The sequence below is a fragment of the Bactrocera neohumeralis genome, chromosome 2 (genome assembly GCF_024586455.1).
Source record: "Bactrocera neohumeralis isolate Rockhampton chromosome 2, APGP_CSIRO_Bneo_wtdbg2-racon-allhic-juicebox.fasta_v2, whole genome shotgun sequence".
NCBI lineage: Eukaryota > Metazoa > Arthropoda > Insecta > Diptera > Tephritidae > Bactrocera > Bactrocera neohumeralis.
The window spans coordinates 77,054,262-77,075,431 of NC_065919.1; the positions used below are offsets into that span (position 1 = coordinate 77,054,262).

A 21,170-nucleotide genomic window follows, 5' to 3' on the forward strand; every position below is an offset into this window, starting at 1 on the left:
CAACAAGAAATACTATTTTAGTGTCACACGTCATTTGTGCTAAGGTATTCGTAAAAATATGCTGGAATTATGAGCCGAAAACGCTTAGTTTTTGCACCACGATAATGCACCGTCGCATACTGCATTGATTTTTCGTGAGTTTTCGGAAAAATTTTCAACCAATATCGTGTCGCAACCACCGTATTCGACTGACTTAGCTTCAGATTGGAAAATACGTTGGCGCGCGTGATTGGGGTCAAAGGAGATTTCTTTCAGAGGGAATTTTCAAATTATGAACGAAGTCTTATAATTTTTTGCTCATAGTACGAGTACAGAGAGTAAAAGAGATGTAATTGAGAGAGAAAATTCACTTATTTTGGTGACTTAGATTTGAACTAACATATACCATAAAGACGGATGGATTAATAATCAGCAAAATCTTATAAAGTAAATCAATATTTTAAAATTTTTCTGAGTGAACTAAGAAAAACCCTTTTAAGGGTGATTGTGAGCTTTAGTTTAGTTTCAGAAAATCTCACTTTAATTATTAAATTATTACTAGAAATTAAGAATATCAGGGCATACAGATCCTCTTACTAGTTACTAATATGAAGATATGGATTCTAATTTAATTTTTGCTGTTAATGCTGTTATAAATTGTTTAATGAATAGTTTTGGCAAGAAGCCTGTAGCAATAGTTCCCCGCCATGTGTAAAGCTGAGTCTATTTTTGGTAATTTGAAAGTAACTTTTTTATTTCTCATATTGTTGAACTATGCCGCTAAATCCGTAGAATTTCGTAAACAATTGTGATTTATAAGTGCTTCTTGAGCTTAGAATGACCAGTGCAAAAGGCAATAGTGCGAGCTTGTCCCTTCGGAGGTTGATTACATATTTTAACCTTTTAAGGTTGTAACCACCCATTAGCAACTTGGCATGGCGCATGCTTTAAAGTTGTCGCCACTATACCTCCCTATCCACTGCTTCATCCTTGCGGAGCAGGTCTTTTATGATATAGGGATCAACGGCAGTGAAATGTTCGGGTTCTACCATGTTGCTGCGGAGCGGGCGAGCTGATCAGCCAGTTAATTCCCGGCTATAAATGACTTTTCAACCGTTCTATACACTCCTGCACCAAAAGCGATTTGATCTGGTACGCAGAGATCGTTTTGAATATTGCTTGACTGTCGCTGAGTATAACAGTGAAACAAATTTTTGAGACCGACTCACTATAGCATATACCTGTCTTACAAATATACCGATCAGAATTAAATCAAGTTTTTGTATCGAATCTTTTTGAGACCAAAATAGATTGCAGTGTATTTCTGAAATTTCAATCATCCAAATAGAATTGGTGGAATCGAAGTTAACATTTTTTCTTTTTTCTTATATATAGCGGCTATGGAAAATTATTCCAAGTAAAATTTTCTGATTTGCTATAAAGTGACTTAACATCTTTAGTGAAACTTTCTTTATAGTCGTATTTTTTATCATAATTTTTCTTCAATGTAAAATTGTATTAGTCATCGAATCAAAAGCGTTAGTCACCCTGAGAGGAGAGTCCTCACATAAAAATTTAACACCCCAACTTCAAAAAATACAAACACAACAAAGTTATTTCACAAGTATTTCCTAAGCTGAGTCGAAATGCTAGATTAGTGTCACAGTTTAGGCGCCTTAAATGAATTAACTCGCAAAGAAAGCTAAAATAATTTTCCATTATGAAATACAAACACACACATGCACACACAGTTACAGCCAATGAAAGCGAATTTCCTGGCATAAGCTGACATCAATTGCGTAATTCTCACCCATAACCTCAAATTCGCGCCATTTTTGGCTTGCAATTTGACAGCTGAACAAATGCCATGCATGTGTAGGTATGCATGTGTATATACACATATTGGGATATATTTTATGTTTTATAGCATTCCTTATGCGCAGTGAAAATAACTGTCATCTGTACATGGACTAGCGGTAACACACACACACACACCTAACTTCAAATGTTACCTAATCAAGTTAATTTAGGAAAATATGTGTGTGTGTGAGTGTGTGTACGATTCGCGGGCGTCAGAGGGCAAGCTTATGTGTTAGCTATACTTCTTTTCTCTTATTGTTGCTGTTGCTGTTTGTGACATGCGGAAATTGTCGTCATGCGAATAATGCGCACTTTGACTCTTGAGTGCATTGTGGTTGACATTTATTGTTGTTGTGGACAATTATTTATACTTTTTGTTGTTGCCTTTTCTTTACATCACAGAAACGTGGCAGAAACCATGTAATTTCTGCAGATTACAAGAAAGGTAAAAAAATATACATTACTACAAGAAACGAATACATATGCATAAACCGTTATGTGCGCACCTACACGAACATATGCTCACGTGCATTAATGATATTTAATCCCACGACATTAATCGATTTTCAAAGCACATTTTGAGAATTCTCCATTTTCAATAAAAATTCCAATTTTTCTTTTGCAATTTCGAGCTTTCGATTTTCATGGCGGCTAATTCGATTTGTGCGCTGCTGCGCGCTGTCTTAATATCCGTTACTTCTTTGCAATCACTTTATTTTTTTCGAAATTCGCTATGTTGTGGCTTAAGCTTGCAAGCCAAGCGTTTGCTGCTTTGCGCGCACGTAAATTCATTACAACCCGCATGTTGCTAAAATTGCAAATGAATGTATTAGCGTTGGCTTCTTGTTGTTGTTGATATGTTTCATGTAAATTTCCACACTATTTGCCACACTGTGTGTGTTGTTGGTTGCGTTGGATTATGTAAAACATTCATCAATGCATTAATCGCATGCGAGCGCAGCTTGAGAATGATTTGCCAAGCGAAAATATTTCAAAATCCAAAGACTTCAGGCACGAACCCGTTTTTGGTTATTTGGTTGTTTGATTTTTTGAGTGCTACTTGTCGATTAGGTTGGTTTTTGTTTTCATATATTAAAGTTATGGTAGAAAATTTTCGTTTAGTGGTAATATAATTGCATAATATATTCAGAAATTGATTTCGCAATGAAGCTTTTGCTAAAATTACTTGAGATATACTGAATAGTGATTCAATTTGGTTTGTTTAGCTGAATATGATTAAGGCTATTTTATTTTTCAACAATTCATGACTTTTAGAATTTTTTTTCATAATTTTTATATTTTATAAGAACTATTAGTTTTAGCTTCCAGGCTTTACACAAAAGTGAAGTAAAGTAAATCTAAAATCAAAAATTTATATATTTTTTAATCGTGGAAAATTTCTATTTCCACAAAGCCCAATACTATACAGTATCAGTGAATATTTCATAAAGTAGCATTACCTCATCGAAGATGATCTGTTTTGAAGAATACAGTCATCCATTTCAGACCAGGCAACTAAATATCGGTATTTCAAATATAAACATAAAGATAAAAAACTATTTAAAATGACATAAAATCTCTTTTTAGTTCTTAATAAAATTTTATTTCCAGTAAACATTTTTTAAAATTAATTTTAAGAGAAATTTTTTTGTTATGTGACATGATAAAATCGTTTCCCCATCACAGTAACATGCCGTCCTTGATCATCACGGAAGAAGAACGACACAATGACGCCGTCGGCCCATAAACCGCATCAATATGTAATTTTTTCGGGATGCAATGGAGACTCATGGAGTACATGTGAATTTCTGTCTGACCAATAACACATATTTTGCTTATTGACGAAGCAATTCAGCTAGAAATGAGCCTCATCGCTGAAGATTATTTTTCTATGAAAATACGGATCATTTTCAAGTTATTGCTCAGCCAAATTCACGAACATACGACGATTCTGGTGGTCAAGAAGCTGCTGTTCTTGCGTCAAATTGATCTTGTAAGGATATGGGCAAAAATCGCCACAATGTCGTCACAGAAATGACCAACGCTTGAGAACGACGTGTGAGAGACTGATTTGGATCATCCTCAATTGATGCGATAGCGACAGCAATATTCTTGATACTACGGGCACTTTTTTATCTCACTGACATGTAAACATTTTGTACTGTGCTTATGGATTCAAATTTTTCTAATAGACGCTCAAGATGATTATGAGGACCACAAATTGGACGTAGCGCTCTAAAAGTTGAGGCCATTGACTCCGAGTTTCGGTAGGTAAATTTGAATAATTTCGGCTAGTCGTTAGATCGTATATCTTTCTGTGATGACATGGCAAACCTTACTGAAGAGAAGTGTCAAAAAAGCGGGAAAAAATATGCCATCGTTTGTTGTCCCTATCAGTGTACTTTTGTAGCGTCCCTGAAAAACCCTTTAAATGTCAAATGTCCAAAAAATTGTTTAAATCCAACAAAAACTCTTCAAGTCCCCGGAGCCTAAACGTTTGGACCCCAGTATCTATAGCTGACTTTTGACCGAAAATATCGATCAATGTGTGGGATATGCAATTGAAATTTAGACAGAATCCTATACCTGACTATGTATCAATATGGATTGAATTGGGTCAATTCTTCCCTGAGGTAGTAGTATACCTCATTATATAAATATTTCTGAACTTCAGGGTAACTTTATACCGCATATATCGGCCAATATGTGGGTTATGTCAATGAAAGTTACAGATCGTGTTTTACTCATAACAGTGTATCTTTGTAAATATGTAGATATTTATATATAAATTATTCCGAAAAATAAAAAATAATATAAAAGCTAGAGAGAGCTGACTTCACTATTCGAAGAAATATCTCTAGTAAACCATATTTATATTGAATAATAGCATTATTCATATATATTTAAAGGATGCCATATCCTATATTACTATTGGAGTTCGAGGTGAGTATGATATTAGTTAGGAACAAAGCGAATATAAGAGAAAGAAATATAATAACAAAAACACAAAAATTAAATTCAATAAATAAGAATAATGTTTTTTTAAAGATTCAAAATTTTTGAGAAAGTTTTTTGCAAAACCATGAAAAATAGAACCTTTATCTCTAAACCTTTTATGAGTGGGCCCTACAATATACGTAGCTTTTAAACTCGTTATTAAAAAAAAGGAGGAAAAAAATATAACACATAAATCAATAAAAAATTTACTCCTCGAACATCTTAACAAATAATTGCGTAGAAAACAATTATAAAATGAACTCAGCACTCATAATTTGTGGTTCACCTAATGGCACTGCCATTAGTAAAATTTCAATTATGTTCCATTTCATTAAGTTAAATCTCAATAGCGCCTTACAACAACACAATACTTGAGTAAACGTTCACATTTATGGCTAAATGTGTTGTTTAACTTACAAAGAAAACTCACTTTGGCAAATAGTAATTTAGCTGCCAACAGAAGTAAAAAAAAAATGCATAAGAACATATTTAAGTGTAAAAAGTTAAAAGTTACAAAAGGCAAGCCAAAGAACAAATTCTATGAAAAATCACTTCACACTTATAATAAAAATACATGTATATATGTATGTGTATAATACATCATCTGCGCGTGCATTTCACACAATTGAAAGCCATCCAACACGCATTTGTCAGCATTACCTTAATGATGCTGCCGCGCTCCATTGTGGCTGTCACTATATGTGGCTCTGCAGATTGGCCTGGCCGCGTCATTATGAACCTAGCAATCATTTGCGCTTTTGAAAGCTCTAATAAATGAGCTTGTGGCGTATAGACAGGTGGCGGATGTGGCATTTATTGATTTATAGTCATATATACTTATATGTATGTATATATGTTTATTTATTTATATAAACGCGTAAGGTGTTCTCATGTTTGCATTGTATTGTTTTAATTTTTGAAATCTTTTATCGCATTTAATGCCTTTTCTGTAAGACATGTATTTGTCGTGTGTGTATTGCTGCTTTCTTTGTTCACTGCCGCACAAGTTTGTGTCTTAAGTCTTTAGAATTTTGCGCTTGACTTGTTTAATGGACACGCGAAACGTGTTGTGTGTTGGTGTTATTGTAATAAGAATTGTTTATTAAATGTTTTTAATATAATTTCATAACGGTTTAAGAACTGGTGAATCAAGTTTTTTGATTTTTTTCTATATAGATAGCAACCATTGACGGCGGATGGAGCATTAAACATGTTAAGTAGGCAGTTGAGTGTGGAGCTTGGGTGCCCGTTTTTACCATGGCTGCCATTTCGGTTATAATATTAAGTCAAATTTCGCATTAGTTGCAAAATGTTTCAATTAGATGAGCATCAATTTATGCGTTTGCTGCAAAAAAATTCTTACTTTTTATGTCAAAAGGAGGTGACTTCGGTTGGCTACAAATTTCTCTAAATTAGACTGTCACAGATTTTTAATTATTTGAAATACAAAAATACAAATTTTAAGGCGATAAATGTTCGTCATACTGCTCTTGTTGCATACAAACAAAAATTATAAACGGAACAAAAAATAATATTTTTATCATAATCAATGAAGATTGACACTTATTTTATGATTTTGGGTTTAAAATTTTTTTTTTTAATTATTCAATGTTCATTAACACTGACGTATTCACTAGATTCAAAAGTTGTTGTTAGTCAAAATCTAGTTGTCCACTGCTCAAGAAAATAAATGGAAATAAAAATTAAAGCATTTCGAGCGAAAATTTGAAGTTTTTGTTAAGTTTTAAAAAAATTGTAAATAATGTAATGCTTAAATAATCGCATAAAATGCAAAACCACGTATCTTAAAAAGCACCGAAATTGAGTTTTTTATTGTTTATAATTTACTGTATCATATTATATATGGGCCATTCCATCAATTGGCGACATGGTTTTGTACCCGTGGTTCTCCGATTTTGACGAAACTTTTTAGTGGTCAAAGTTGCTTCATTGTTTTTTGGCGCGCAATTCAAATTGAGATCAAACAAAAAAATGACTATTTCTTTTATTTTTTAACGACCTCAAAATTGAGTGAAAAAAACTTTGCAGTTATCCAATTTAATGTAAAAAAATCTCAGCTTTCTGATAAAAATATTTTCAAAATCCAAAAAAAAAACATTTTTTTCCAAAAATCCCGTTTTTTATGCTTTTCCCCCAATTTTTTTCAAAATTAACTTTTCCATTCGATTTCTCGTTAAATTTTACATAAGAATCAGTGTTCAAAAGTATGGGACTCTGATCCCATGAACAGCAAAAAAAATGCAAAGTTGAGTTTGAGTATGAAAAACGATATTTCCTTCGCCTTTAAACGTATGAAAACTGATCTTACGTTATTTTGCATTTTAGGTGACGAAATACACCGCTGTCAACATTCTCCAAAATGTTATATAATATGTGATGCCATAAAATTTTGTTTTTTTTTTGACATTTTGAATAGAATAATGAAATGCAGTTATATATTTTTTAAATTTGACAAAATATTAAAAAAAAAAACAAAAGTAAAAAAAAACTTAAAATATTTCATACTAAATATATTAAAAATAACTGTATTTAAATTGCCGTGAATCATTACTCTGAGAGTAAATTGACTGAAAATATATTCTAAGCTAAAAAATTTCGATTTTTTTCTTTATTTTGGTTGAATATTCAATAATAATTGCAGAATCATAAGACTCTCATTACGCAACTAATAAAATTACTACATAAATTCCAAATTAAATTTTTTATTCACTGTAATAAAATTAATTAATTCTTAGCATTGTTAAATATAAATAATAATCAACCAAAATAAATTTTAAAACTTATTCAATTGGCAATTTTTAATTTTGAAATATACAACTAACTCTAGCATTTATTGATATCAATAAATATTTTGCTAATAACACAATTAGCAATAATTGGCTTTGTAAGCGGTTTAAGAAACATATATTAACGCCATAAATACATTTTAACTGCAAAATAATTGCTTTGCGTACAAGTCAGCCAAATCGGTACTTTAATTAACACCCCACGAATGGCACAAGTGTTAACTATGGACACCCACGACTGGCTTGTTGGCTAAATTGCAACATAAAAACAACAAATAATAACAATATTCATTTTTATTTTTTATTCTTTATGTTTCCCAACTTCATGCGCACGACGCGTTTGCGTTTCTAATTAACACGCAAAATCCGCCTATATAAAAGCAACAACGCGCAAACGCCGTTAACACGCCAACGCACGCATTACAGCATTAATAAATACACAGTTACGCGCGCAAAAATTTTCGCAAATCACAAATATTAAATGGCAGCCGGAAAAATGAAGAAAAAATAAATATTTTTAATATTTTTTAGCATAGCGAAAAATTGCGATTTCAATTTAGTAGGCAGGCAGGCGGCTGCTAAATATTTTTGCCAGATAAATTTGCATTTTTCAGCAGGTGTTGCGGAAAATTATTCGTATGGCATGCCACATGTGGCAAGCACACGAAAATATTTACCGCCTATTCGCATGCCATTTAAGGCAGATTTCTTAATTTCGGGATGGAGATATGAACACAATGCGCATGAGCACACACACACCTATACAAGTGCACATATCGTTATATTTATTTTATATTATTTTTTTTGTAAAAACTGGTCGTCCCACTATCTCGGAAGTGACTTTGTTGCGGCTGTTGTTTGTTGTTGCATTTTATCGCTGCTTGATTTTACGACAGCGATTGCATGCTGCGGCAACACTTTTTGGCGATTTCGCAATTAAAATTCTTTGTAAATATTTTTTGTTGTTGCTGTAAATTTTCTGGTAAAACAGGTTAAGTAACTGCGATTTTGTGCTCTTTTCTGCATTAATAAAAATAATTTCGTAATAGGTTTTTGTAATGCCATGAAAAGCATATCTGCATTATCGCAGCGAGAAGTGCATGAGTTTGCTGCTTGGAGTATGTATAAAGCCATACATACACATACACACATGCATATATAAATATGTAAATGTGTTTGCTACACAGAAGTAGTCTTCGAAATCAATTAGCATGAGTTGGTAGATAATAAAATATAACAATTAATAATATTCCCTCCACATATACACATATATCTATTATATAAACAAACATATGTACATACAGATATTCTTAGCAAATTGAAAAAGAGTTCACTAGATTAATAGGTTATGAGCACCATATTTAGGCTATGAATATAATAAATTACGGACGACCTTAATTTTGCTTTAGATATTTATAAGCAAAATTTAATGATTAACATTAAAAAGTTAAAATTGTACTTTTTTTAAAGATTTTTTTTTAGAATTATTTTTTATTATTATATTTTTTTCTATTATTAGAAGATAATCTTCAAAAAATATGTTTTTAGCTTCTTAATCTTTACCACTAAATTTAACAGCGTTTGGTTTTCTAACTATGGCCAGCCTTCAGTTAATTTCGGCTAAGGTACTATATTGTGTTGTGTTCTTTAGCAATTTATTATGTTGATGGTCTTTCATGAGTTCAGTAAATGATGTAATGATGACTATAAATAAATATTAAGACTATTCGGAAAATCGCACCGAAGTCTGTTCATACGAAATAGAAATTAACGAAGCTAATATTTCAACTTCATAAAATTAATGTGTTTCATACTGGGTGCAACGGGTGGTATGAGTAACTTTTGAATGTACAAGGTGCTTTCCAAAGTAAACAGGACTCAGAATTTTAAAATAATATACGTTAGTGAATGTTTGCTATTTTTTAGTAAATTTTGTATGCAAAAATTTCCGACAACTACGTGTGCTCCGGAGCTGAGGATAATTTTGCATCTTTGTTTCTTTGGAAGTCGATTTTGGGATAAAAAATTTTATTAATATTAAAAAGTGAACCGCTAATTGGATTTATAATTTAATGTGAATATCATTACACGTATTTTTGAATTATTATACAATATTTTTCGACCCATAGTGTATTATTCCTCGTTTTGACATTTTCATTTAGTATTTTACTCCCACAACACTTAATATTGCTTCTCATACACCCATCATCATGTGTATTGGCTAAACTACCAGTAAAATTGAGCTTTTATATAAAAGCTGATACGTTTTCAAGCATTACTTGCTATCAAGTAATAGTTAGAGCTTCGCGCTACAACCATGTCCGATACAACTGCGATTGCATTTTCCGACCAACAAAAAAATATATTTTTTCCAATAAGCGATCATCATTCGGAAGGCCATTACAAAGTTTTTAGTTTATTTCTACTACGAAAAGCTTAAAATTCGTTGAATCTTGAAATATCTCGAAATTCTTTCTAAACTTTAGCTAATATTTAAGCGAAAAAAGACTAATATTATTTTTTCATCGACATTTCCTCAGTGCGTTGTGATCGAACATTTAGATAGCGCCGCTGGTTGCTTCTAAGAAATAGAACTAATATCAAATAAAGAGATGTAAGAAAAATTGGGGATGAACAAAATTTTCAAAAGATATTTCATTACATATAATCTAAGATCAGTCCCATAATATGCAGAAAAAAATTAGATAAGAGATAAACAAAAATAAACACTACTACACTACAAATAGGCGCGATGGTTGTGCACATTCTATAATAATTAACTTAGACAAAAAGTGTGAAGTAATGTAAAACAAATACTCAGCTTTACCATATTCAGTTAATGATATGGTTTTTTACCAAAATAAGTGAAACACGCGACAACAAAACACAATTGCAGAAATTTGAAAAGTTTCTTCAACTTCAATGTTAGATCACTAAAAAAGTGACAACAATTGAAGTTTATTGAAATTCACCTAAAAACACTTCGCAAATGCCGTAACTTGTTTGGCTACATTTCGTACTGCCCCAATTTGAGGCAAAAGATTTCAATATGAAAATCGCAAAATAATGATTAAGCTCCAATAAAGCAAAGAAATCATACATTAGACTAAAAACATTACAGGAAAAGCACCGTAGACGCTTGAAACATAGTATAAAGACAACACAAGAATCAATTGCAGCGAAATAATCTTGCCAAAACCCAACGAAGTATTCACGCGCAACGGCAGCAATAATGACTATGGGCAAAAATAAAAAATGGTTGTTGTTGCTGTTATTGGCAATACCGACAAGAAGAAAAATCTGATCAATAAATTTATGAGCAAAAATAAAAAAAAAGTTGAAGAAAATCACAAAATATTGCGCAGTTCGCTCGCAAAAGGGACCATTCCACGGCTGACAGGCGGTCGAGGTGGCAAACGAGACCCAACGGAAAGCAGATTATGAAAATCCGCCAAGAATTTTCTTTTTTTTCGCTCATATTTTGTACGTGTGGCATGTTGCGCAAAAATATGCGCCATGCCACACAAAGTAGGAGTACCTGCTGCAATGCGCGAGCAAATTTTTTGTGTGTGTGCGGCGCACGTACACAGTGTTATGATTGCAACATGACCCACAGCAAAACCTGATGAGTGCCGCAATGTGGGATAGAAGGTGGTGGCATTGCGCTGTTGCAAACGTCTCTGTATGTGTATGCTGGCTGGCTGTTGCTCGGTGTTTGGTGCTTGGCGCTGTTGTGATGGTGATGGCGATGACGCTGCTGTTGATTAGCGTGAACTACTCAAGTAGCCGTGCAACCTAGCCATACAGCAGCGCAGGAAACAAAAGTGCCAGCTCGGCAAATGGTGTTGCACACCCGCTGGCTAAGCGTTGCGCGACGAAGCGTCAAAGTGGAAACTATCGACACGCTGTGTGTCTTGTTGTTGGCGTCGCGGCGTCCAGGTTGCTCGGGGCGATGATATTGGATTGCTGCCGCGCTGACTGCCAGGTTGGACGCTTTGCCGCGCGAATGCTGTTGGCGCGTCGTTTGGCAAGTTGCAACTTGCAAATTGGCGTGTGGCAGGCAGTGAACTATTTTTCTACTTATTCTTTGGTTTTATTTTATTTATTTTTTGGTCTGCCGGTACTTGACAGAGTTTTACTTATTTAAGTTTAATGAAGTCGCAAAGCGTTTCGGAGCAGATCGTATCAGCTTGCCACTTGCTACTGGCGCTTTTGCGAATTGTGAAATGTTTATGCAACAATTTTGCAGATTATTATGTAAGTGCTACTCATGTGCCGCGGCGTTGCATTAAACGAACGCATGTGTGGTCCAGGAGCACACCAGAAAGTGATTCAAAAATGTAAGCATGAAAATTGTTCGCAGCAAAATAACATAAAACATAAATCAGCTTACAATTTGAACGGTGAAAATATGCAAGCGACCAACAATCAGACATTTCGACAAAGCTACGAGGACCACCGCGCTCCATAAGCAACAACGACAATAATTTCGTGCCAAAAATTTACAAAAAACGGCTGTGAATTTTGTTTGCCCTTCGCAAATGTTGTTGCACAGCTAAGGCAGCTAAGCAGCAGTTGGCTGTGGGCAGCAACAAGTAGTCTCAACAACCTGACTTCATGCCACAAAAATGCCATTGCACTTCAAGCATGCAAACAACAAAGTTTATAAACAAATAAAGAATTATGAAAGCAAAAAATCAATAATATTGTTGTAGTACAACACATGTCCGCCTCTTTTGTTAACCCTTTTTGTTGCCTTAGTATCTTGGTACAGTTTGTTGTTGCTTTAGTTATCCCTGGCATTGTTTAGTACTCTGCTGGATTAACAATAAAAAGAAAATATATTTACAACTTCAAAAATGTGGCAACAAAAAATTGAACTCGTAACAACAACTTCAGCTTCAGCGGCAGCCACAGCAGCAGCACGTGAATCAAATCAGAAATTGTTGAACATGAAAATTGGAGTCACAGGTCAGAGCGGACACAATGGCTGGTACACCTGGTAGGCATGACAAACATATCGAAGCGACGAGGAGTATGTGGAAAAATAAAACCACAAAAATGCTGTATTTGGAATATTTTGTCAAGAAAATACAAACAAACACACTATGCCTAATATCAAAATAACGGGTGGCGCAAAAGTCAGAAGATGATCAGAAGATGTTATAAATTTTGCAATTGACCTCTAATGTCAGTTCTGTAGTAAACACATGCGAAATACACGTAACTAAACAATGGTACGCTACACTGCATGCCACAACCGATATGCTGAAGGATGCATTTCACGGGCGCCTAATCTCCCGTTTTGGCGATATGTACTGGTCAGCAAGATCGCCTGATTTGACCGCTCCAGACTTCTTTTTATAGGGCTTTTTGAAGCCTCAGACTTTTGCAGCTCTTAAAGCCAATATTCGTCAAGAATGTGAGTACCTATCCCCGGAAGTTCTTGCCAAAGTGATGGAAAATGCCATAAAAAAGGCTCAAATGGCAATCAACGGTGGCGGCGGCCATTTACATGATATCATATTCTCGGCTTGATGTGAAAAAATTTAAAAGACCAAATAAAAATAATCCACAAGCAGAATCAAAGTTTTTAATTTTTTAAAAAAGTTTTTCATTTTCCAAAATACATCGGAAGGTAATTTTTGCGCCATCTGTTATATTTATGCATACCTTTTTAATATTTTAATATCCAATAGGAGAAGTGTACACAAGAGTCTAAGATGATAGTTTCAATATCGTTCTAAATATTGACAGAATTTGGTTTAGGATTCGTATAAGAAAAAAATGTGCATACCTTTAGGCAGAGTTTCGACATTTTAGTTAGGACACACACCTAATACTCAGAAAGTAAGATTATCAAATATAAGGTTTTAGTAGAAATTCAAGGGTAACAAAATAGTAGGGTGAATAAGCACGAAATACTTTCCTCTATACTTGATATGACCTTTATGGGCTTACATTTTTTCTTTAATTATATTAATACATCTTGTCATGTATACCCGCAAATTATTTTTCTATAAAACTAAATGAAAAGCAAATGAGAATATTGAATATCGAACTGAATATTGAATAGAACAAAACTTCGCCTCAATTCGCTTATTCCTTTACTTAGGTTAGGTTAGATGGCTGTTTATAGAGAGATCGAACGTGGACTGCTTTGTGTAGTCCTTTGTGAAGCCGTAGAAGAAAAGAACTCCTGTGGTCGAACTTATAAATCAGGAAAACACTTAGTGGCCAAAACAAATCTGCACAGGTGTCTAATTTCCACACCCGCAAGCTCGGTGGCAGATCGGAGACAGTCAATAATGAAGTGCTGAGTTGTTCTTCCAAACAGCTTCTGTAGATGGCGTCTGGCCAAGCTTCTGCGAAACCCAGTTATCTAATAGTAGAATAAAAGAGGATACGAGAGCACCAAGCCACTTCCAATCTATCGATGGCGGTTCTAGAGAGTCTCTCCTTGCTAACTCATCAGCTTTACAATTTTGTGCGATTATGCTATGGTCTGTGCGCGCTGAAAATGAGTTCATGGCTATTAACGCCGCTCTGCTATCTGAGTGGATGGTCACTTCTTTGAAGGAGGCCCTTCAGCAACCTTCCCCAATGCTTTGATCCATCAGTAAAGAAGCCCACGGCCCCTTTCCTCCATCAAGAAGGAGCCTCCAGAGTTCGGTTTGGCGACTCCATGAACCAAGTGATCCAGTATGAAGCCAAAGTGTGTGACGATATCCGAGTGGTCTGATTCGTGTTCTTTTAAGCCGAGAGAGTCTGATAGCAAATTTCGCAGCCGCACACCCTCCGACTATGTCTACGGACAGTATGTGCAAGATGGCGTTAAGCGCCATTGTTTGAGTGGGCCTTAGTGCACCACACATGCTGATGAGCGCCACCCGTTGAACGCTCTCAAGTTTCTTTGCAAGTGTGGTTTTTCCAGAGCTCTCTACTATATACTATACATATAATAACATAACATTATAAGCTTGATTATGGTGTCGTATAGCCACCATACGACCACTTTTTAATTCCAATATAAATATTTAAACATATAAAAATCATTCGAAAATTCCCATCTCTCTTTTTTCTTATAGACTTACTCCCCTTGAATATGTGAAAACATTACAAATATTCTTATAAAATCACGGTGCAACGAATTGTACACATAATCGATAGTGTTTGTACGTGTATACGCCGAGTATCGATTGAATATTAAATCAAACTCGTTTTAGAATTAGCAACACTTGTAAATTAAGACCACAATCTATCAAACAAGAAAATATAAGATACAGTTAGCGCGAATAAAGTTGCCTATTACTCATCACAGCGGCACAAACTTATGAGCAACGGCAAAAACTTGTTTAAACAACACAACTGTATAAATATAAATACACACATATGCCCACATCGATATCCAATAGTCAATATTTATAGATGGAAAAACCGAAAAGCCATGAAAGCATACATTTATTGACAAATTGACAGCCTGAGAGATTGGTTTATCGGAAATTTGGCACGCTACAGCCCACTTGGCTCGAGCGCTGAAGTGCGATGCAAAACCCACACATGAAATTTGACATTTTCCTTTGTGTCGCGCCGTAGTTGTTGTGTATTTTACTGGCATTAAAGATAGAAAATACGCAGCTTTCTGTGCCCCTCCTACCCAAAATTTGGCATTTACATGGACATGCTGTAATGCACGTTGATGTTGGAGTTCATGACATGCCCACAGCATCACATTATCAACATCAGCAGCAAAACAAAATACAAAGAAAAATATAGTGGCAACACAATCATTAACGGCAACACCAAGCAGCCAACACGCTTGAGCACTCGCTGAGTTGTTCAATTTCTCAGGCCTTTCACGGCGCCTGCGATTTTGACGCTTGACGCTTGACGTTCTACGCTCGATGCTTTGGTAAATAATGGCAAATGGTTTTCAAATGGCTCTCAATTATGCCATCATTAAAACAAATAATGATAGTCACTCGGCAGCGTCAGTTCGAACGGATAATGGGCTAATGCAGGGTTGTCAATGTGTGTACATGTGTTTTGCATGTCGTTGCCCTTTTGTTTTAGTATTTTTGTTGGTTTGTCGCTTCGCGTATTTGGTAGTTCAATTACCTTTTATGCCGCTGGGCCAACACGCATTTGCACTAATGAAGCGTAATTTGTTTGCATTTTTCGAGGCAAGCAAAAGTCTTAACCATATTTTCATACATATGTATTGAAATGAGTTGAAGTACAATAATTGAGTCTTCTTCGAGAAAAGTTAATTTGAGCATAAATTTTAAGCGTGTATAATTTTTTTGGGGGCTTGTAATCACATTGACGACATTACGAGTTTTCGAGAGAAAGGTTCTGTGGAAGATATATGTTCCTTTCCGAAATACTATGGCGAATATCGCAGTCGATGATCCACGAGATATACGACGATATTGACATAGTTCAGCGAATGGAGAGACAGCAGCTACGCTGGCTAGGTCATGTCATCCGGATGAATGAAAACACTCCAAATCTGAGAGTATTCGATGCTGTACCCGCCAGGGGAAGCAGAGGAAAGACAAGAACTTGGAATTTTCAATTGGCCGCAAACAACGAAAAGGAAAAACGACGAGCGGGTTCTAACGGCGTAAGCAGTGTCTACTGCAAGATTTAGAGTGATCAAAAGCATTTGAACTCGCATCGAGAAATCAATCCTCGAAAAGTGTTTTGCCAAGTTCGAAGGAGGTGAAATAAGTACTGAGGACGATGCAGTGGACGCCCTAAAGAGACTGTTACAGACGAAAACACCCAAAGAGTTTCCTAATATTGGATATATTGTGAACGAATGTTTTGAGTCTTTTACATGTGCAAAATGTGTCACAATGCAACAAAAACAACAACGAATTGAGGATTCTGAGGCGTTCTCAAAGCTCTTTAATCGTAACAAAACCGAATTTTTGCGTCGATATGTGACAATGGATGAAACATGGCTCCATTTGAAAAAGAAGAAAGCGCTAATTCATCAAAACAACGCACAAATCAATGAATACAATGTCAAACTTTCATGAATTGAGAGTTCTGCAGATCTGACCCCCAGTGACTTTTTGCTGTTCTCATTCACCAGTTTCCACCTGAAGCATTCACTTGCTGCTTTTCTTGCTACCACTCTAAATATTTTTCACATCTTTCTATTTTCGCTGCATTTCATACATTGCACACGGAGACAGCCACTCTGCGCGCTTGCAGCAGAAATTCACAAATCGCTGGGTGTTGGAATGTTAGCGCTTCATTGCCAGGCATTGCAGCACATTGTATGTGACACCATGTCGCTGTTGAGGCTGCTGTAACTTGATAGCGACAGCTTAGACTGTCAAGTCAATAGTGAGCCAAAGAACCATACACGCCATTTCACAAAATCACCCAAAAGTTCATGGAAGAGTGCAGCGAAATCTCTCTGCGCAGATAATTGTAATTTTACAAGCCCTTTTTCATGCCTCTAGAGTTTATAACATCGCATTGCTGTAAGGATGTCTTACTGCATAGCATAATCGTGTAGAATACAAACTGCTTCTTTTCTGCAGAAGCATTGATCATAATTTATCTTATATCTGAAATACTAATTACAGCCCCTAATTGTATGCTTTACATTTATGTTTTCCTAAGTAATGAAAAATGTTGCCTACATTTAGGAAGACACATATATATTTGATAAGGGAACAATATCGCGGTATAAAAAACCTCCTTCACACCAAAAGGAAATTAGCAAATTATATCACAAATTTTTGTCAACTTTAAGGAAATCTCAACATACTTATTTGAGAGGTTTCGTAATTCCTTCAACTGTACCAAGCACTGCTAATCATGCAAAATGCCAAATATTCAGAAGTTTATCATTGGAAATAAGAGCAACTTTTTATATATTGAATAAATCTTTTAAATTAAATAATTTACTCCTTTAACACTTGCTGTTTAATAATTTTATTAAGCACAAGACTGCCTTGCACTAAACGATATTCTGCTGAAATTCTCCGCCTATAAACAAACGCGACATGCAGGCATTCGGTAGTCATTAGAACCGTCTAATGATATCCACACTTAAGTGGCAAATATTGACAAAAATGGAAAACTAATCTGCCAATATCGCCTACTAAGACTCCTTATGAGGTATTATATAATAATATAGCCGGTATTATATAGCATAACTTAAGCGAGAAGTTGGAGTATGTGACAGCAAGGCGTTAGCGGCGATGGCAACGCCGCATTTTATGATTTCGAAGGAGTTTGAATGACAGCAACGAAAGGAATGTTATTCAATTTATTATTTTTTTCCTTTCATACCAGTGACTGCAGAGGCTATTACGAGTGGATGAGCGTAATACCATTCCACTCGAAAAATCTCGAAGAGTCATGTGACAGTCGATGCTCATAGCTACTGGTAACGAAAATCATTTGTGCGCTGCAGCTGGTTAAGTGGCAAGTGCAGCTTGCTTCGAATGGCAGAGCTATGCGGCACGTTCAGTGGAAAAGGCGCGAGTCTATTAAAATCCAATTAAAATGGTGCGAGTTGCCGTTAAGAATAAACGGTTGGTTAGACGTATGGTGGTGCGATGTAAATACAATATATGACGTATATACATGCTATTTACAAATGTATATAGTTGGGTTTAAAAAAATGTTTAGAATAATCATGTGTCTGTGTGTAAATCAATTGCATTGTGGGCCGACGGTCACAACCCACTTCCTCAAACAGACTGCCAACTAGCAAACGAGTGGGTTTATTTATCTCTTTTATACGTTCACAAGTATATACATATGTTTGACACTATATTATACGAGTATGGTGTAACAGCTGAATAACTGTATGTTTGGCAAACTAGTGCTCGGTTTGCCGAGTTTAATGGCTGGTTATTAATTATTATTTTTATTTAATTCTTAAATTATATTATACCCATTGCTTGCACAAGTGCTGAGATTATGACTTTGTGAATATAACAGTAGTTTGTGGTGGCCCACGGAAGGTATGTTGTTTTGACTATGAATAAATAAAATCAAATAACGAAAAGGAAAAAACGACGAGCGGGTTCTAACGGCGTAAGGAGTGTCTACTGCAAGATTTAGAGTGATCAAAAGCATTTGAACTCGCATCGAGAAATCAATCTTCGAAAAGTGTTTTGCCAAGTTCGAACGAGGTGAAATGCGTACCGAGGACGATGAAGGCAGTGGACGCCCTAAAGAGACTGTAACAGACGAAAGCATCAAAAAAGTTCCCTAATATTGGATATATTGGAAGTTTCCTCAATGAAGTAAAATGAAATATTTCAATTAAAACAAGAAAAATTAAAATTAAATTAAAAAAAATAAGTTCAGATATCCCGTATTTATAAAAAAATATTTTTTCTGATTTCGATCGGGCAACTCATATTGCAACTATGTGCCATAGTGGTCCGATATGAAAAATTTCTTCCAAGATTAAAGCGATGCCTTGTATAACATTTTACACCAAAACCAGCGAGGCAAAATCAATTTCAACAAAATTTTGTACATGATATCCTTAAATCACTGTTTGACTGAGCAAAAGCATCGGATTGCAACTGGCTGCCTTCGCATATTACTACATTTTAAAGTATTTTACATGATTCCACTTTACAATAACTAAATAAAGTTCAAGTGGCATGTCGTTCGAATCAGAAACCATTGTGAATAGTACTATTAAAGCATAACTTTCATCTAAAAGTGGTCTAAATTTGACTTTAACTTCTATTACCGAAAGTGAAGCTCTCAATGTCTATGACTGACCTTATACCTACGATATTTATCAATCTCAATAAAATTTGCAGGCCCATTTTTCTGCTGATATAGCTTTCAAAAATCAAAAAATTTTCATATTAATTCAAAGCTGCTTCTAACCCCTATATATCTAATATCAAAAATCTCGACCACTTGGCTGATTTTATAGCGTATTTATCGATCAAAATAAGCGATATTTCAAAGATAATTTTTATTGAAGTAAAATAGGCTTATTGATTAATGACGAGTTTTTTTAGATGATTTTATACAAAAGTGTTACAACTACCGTGCAACACAGGCTTTGGGTATAAATTACCGCTCTTGCTTGCATATTCTATTTCCCCAAATATACTCGCCAACAAGTTCCGAAGCAATTATTTTCCTGTGATTGCAAAACTTCTGACTGTCTATGAAATATTAGCTACTCAATACATACTTTGTTGAAAACTGGCATACAGGTTTTTTGTTTTTGTTGTTGTATTAAAAAAAACTAACACACAAAGTTTACATTGAAAATCGGCAATTCGAGCAGCGATAAATTGCGCTTTTCGGGCGTATAAGCTCACATTAATTATAACAAATTATGTTATTGTCTGTGCGCGATCTTATTTCTCTTAAGCGGCAACGCAAAAATTTTTCATGTGGTTGCTTGCCACATTTTTGGCAACTCCGCGTGTGAATAATTGGAAAATTTGCATTTTTAGATTTAGAAACAAAATTAACAGAAATTATATGCCTTAAATGTGGAGCATAAAGATAGAAAATGCTTGTAGTCGCGTTGCCAGATTTGTAGAAAGAAGTGTATGCTAATTTGTGCGCAATTTTTTGGCAATCAAATGAGTACGAGTACTTGGTGTGTTTGGCTGGCGAAACTTTGCGTGTATTGAAAACATTTTTTTTTTTGCCTTATGGAGCGGAAAGCTCTTAATCGCAATCTAGATCTAACGTGTAGAAACATTGTTAAATTTTTCGCTTAAAGTTTTCGTGTTTTATTTCTACTATCATTACCAGTAGCCAATGCGTTTGCTCTGCTGTCAGTATTTACAGCATTATATATGTATTGGGCATGCGTACAAAAATTTTGACAAGATCGATAAGCGGATTGCTGGACTCAATGGGCATAATAAAATAATGTCGAAAACTTATTCCGTTTACAAATTAAGCAAAAAATTTGGCAATTGGATTAGTGTTAATAATGCATGCCAACAATGGTAAAGAATTATAATGAAGCAAACATATATGCATGCAAATACACAGATACACATATACTTATATAAAATATACACTTATCACACATCAGCAGCGACTTCAAGCTTATTCTTTGTAGTTATTCAATTTTATCTTAGCATATTTACACAAAGCTTGTTGCTATCAGTCAATAAGTTATGTTAGCCATGTTTCGCGCGCTGTGAATTCCACTCGGTGGGTGTATGATAACCGCACAATACTTGAAAGCAACAATTGAGAAATACAAATACATTTTTCAAATAGCAGATAAGCGTTTGAGATTGGCTTTACTTGTCAGGTTTAAGCTAGATTTTCTGCAAATGCTAGTTCAATATGCCAAAAGAATATATTTGAACAAGTTTCTCGATCGCTCAATTGATATGGGGCTGCATGTGCGCATGTCTAATTGCGAAAATTTGCATGCATATCTAGTCTAACATTTGTAACTGGCATAATAGAATTATAAGATACATTTGAAAGCCAGTAATAAATTTAGCAATATATTCATTGAAGTTTTTTCCGCATTTCATAAAT

The 21,170-nt window shown here is 34.9% G+C and overlaps 1 protein-coding gene across 8 annotated transcripts in view; it reads right to left on the reverse strand.

Annotated features, from left to right (window-relative positions):
* The window catches only part of LOC126751528 (cadherin-99C), a 418,338-nt gene that overhangs the window by 10,509 nt on the left and 386,659 nt on the right, over nt 1–21,170 (reverse strand). The gene's annotated exons all lie outside the window — the stretch shown is intronic.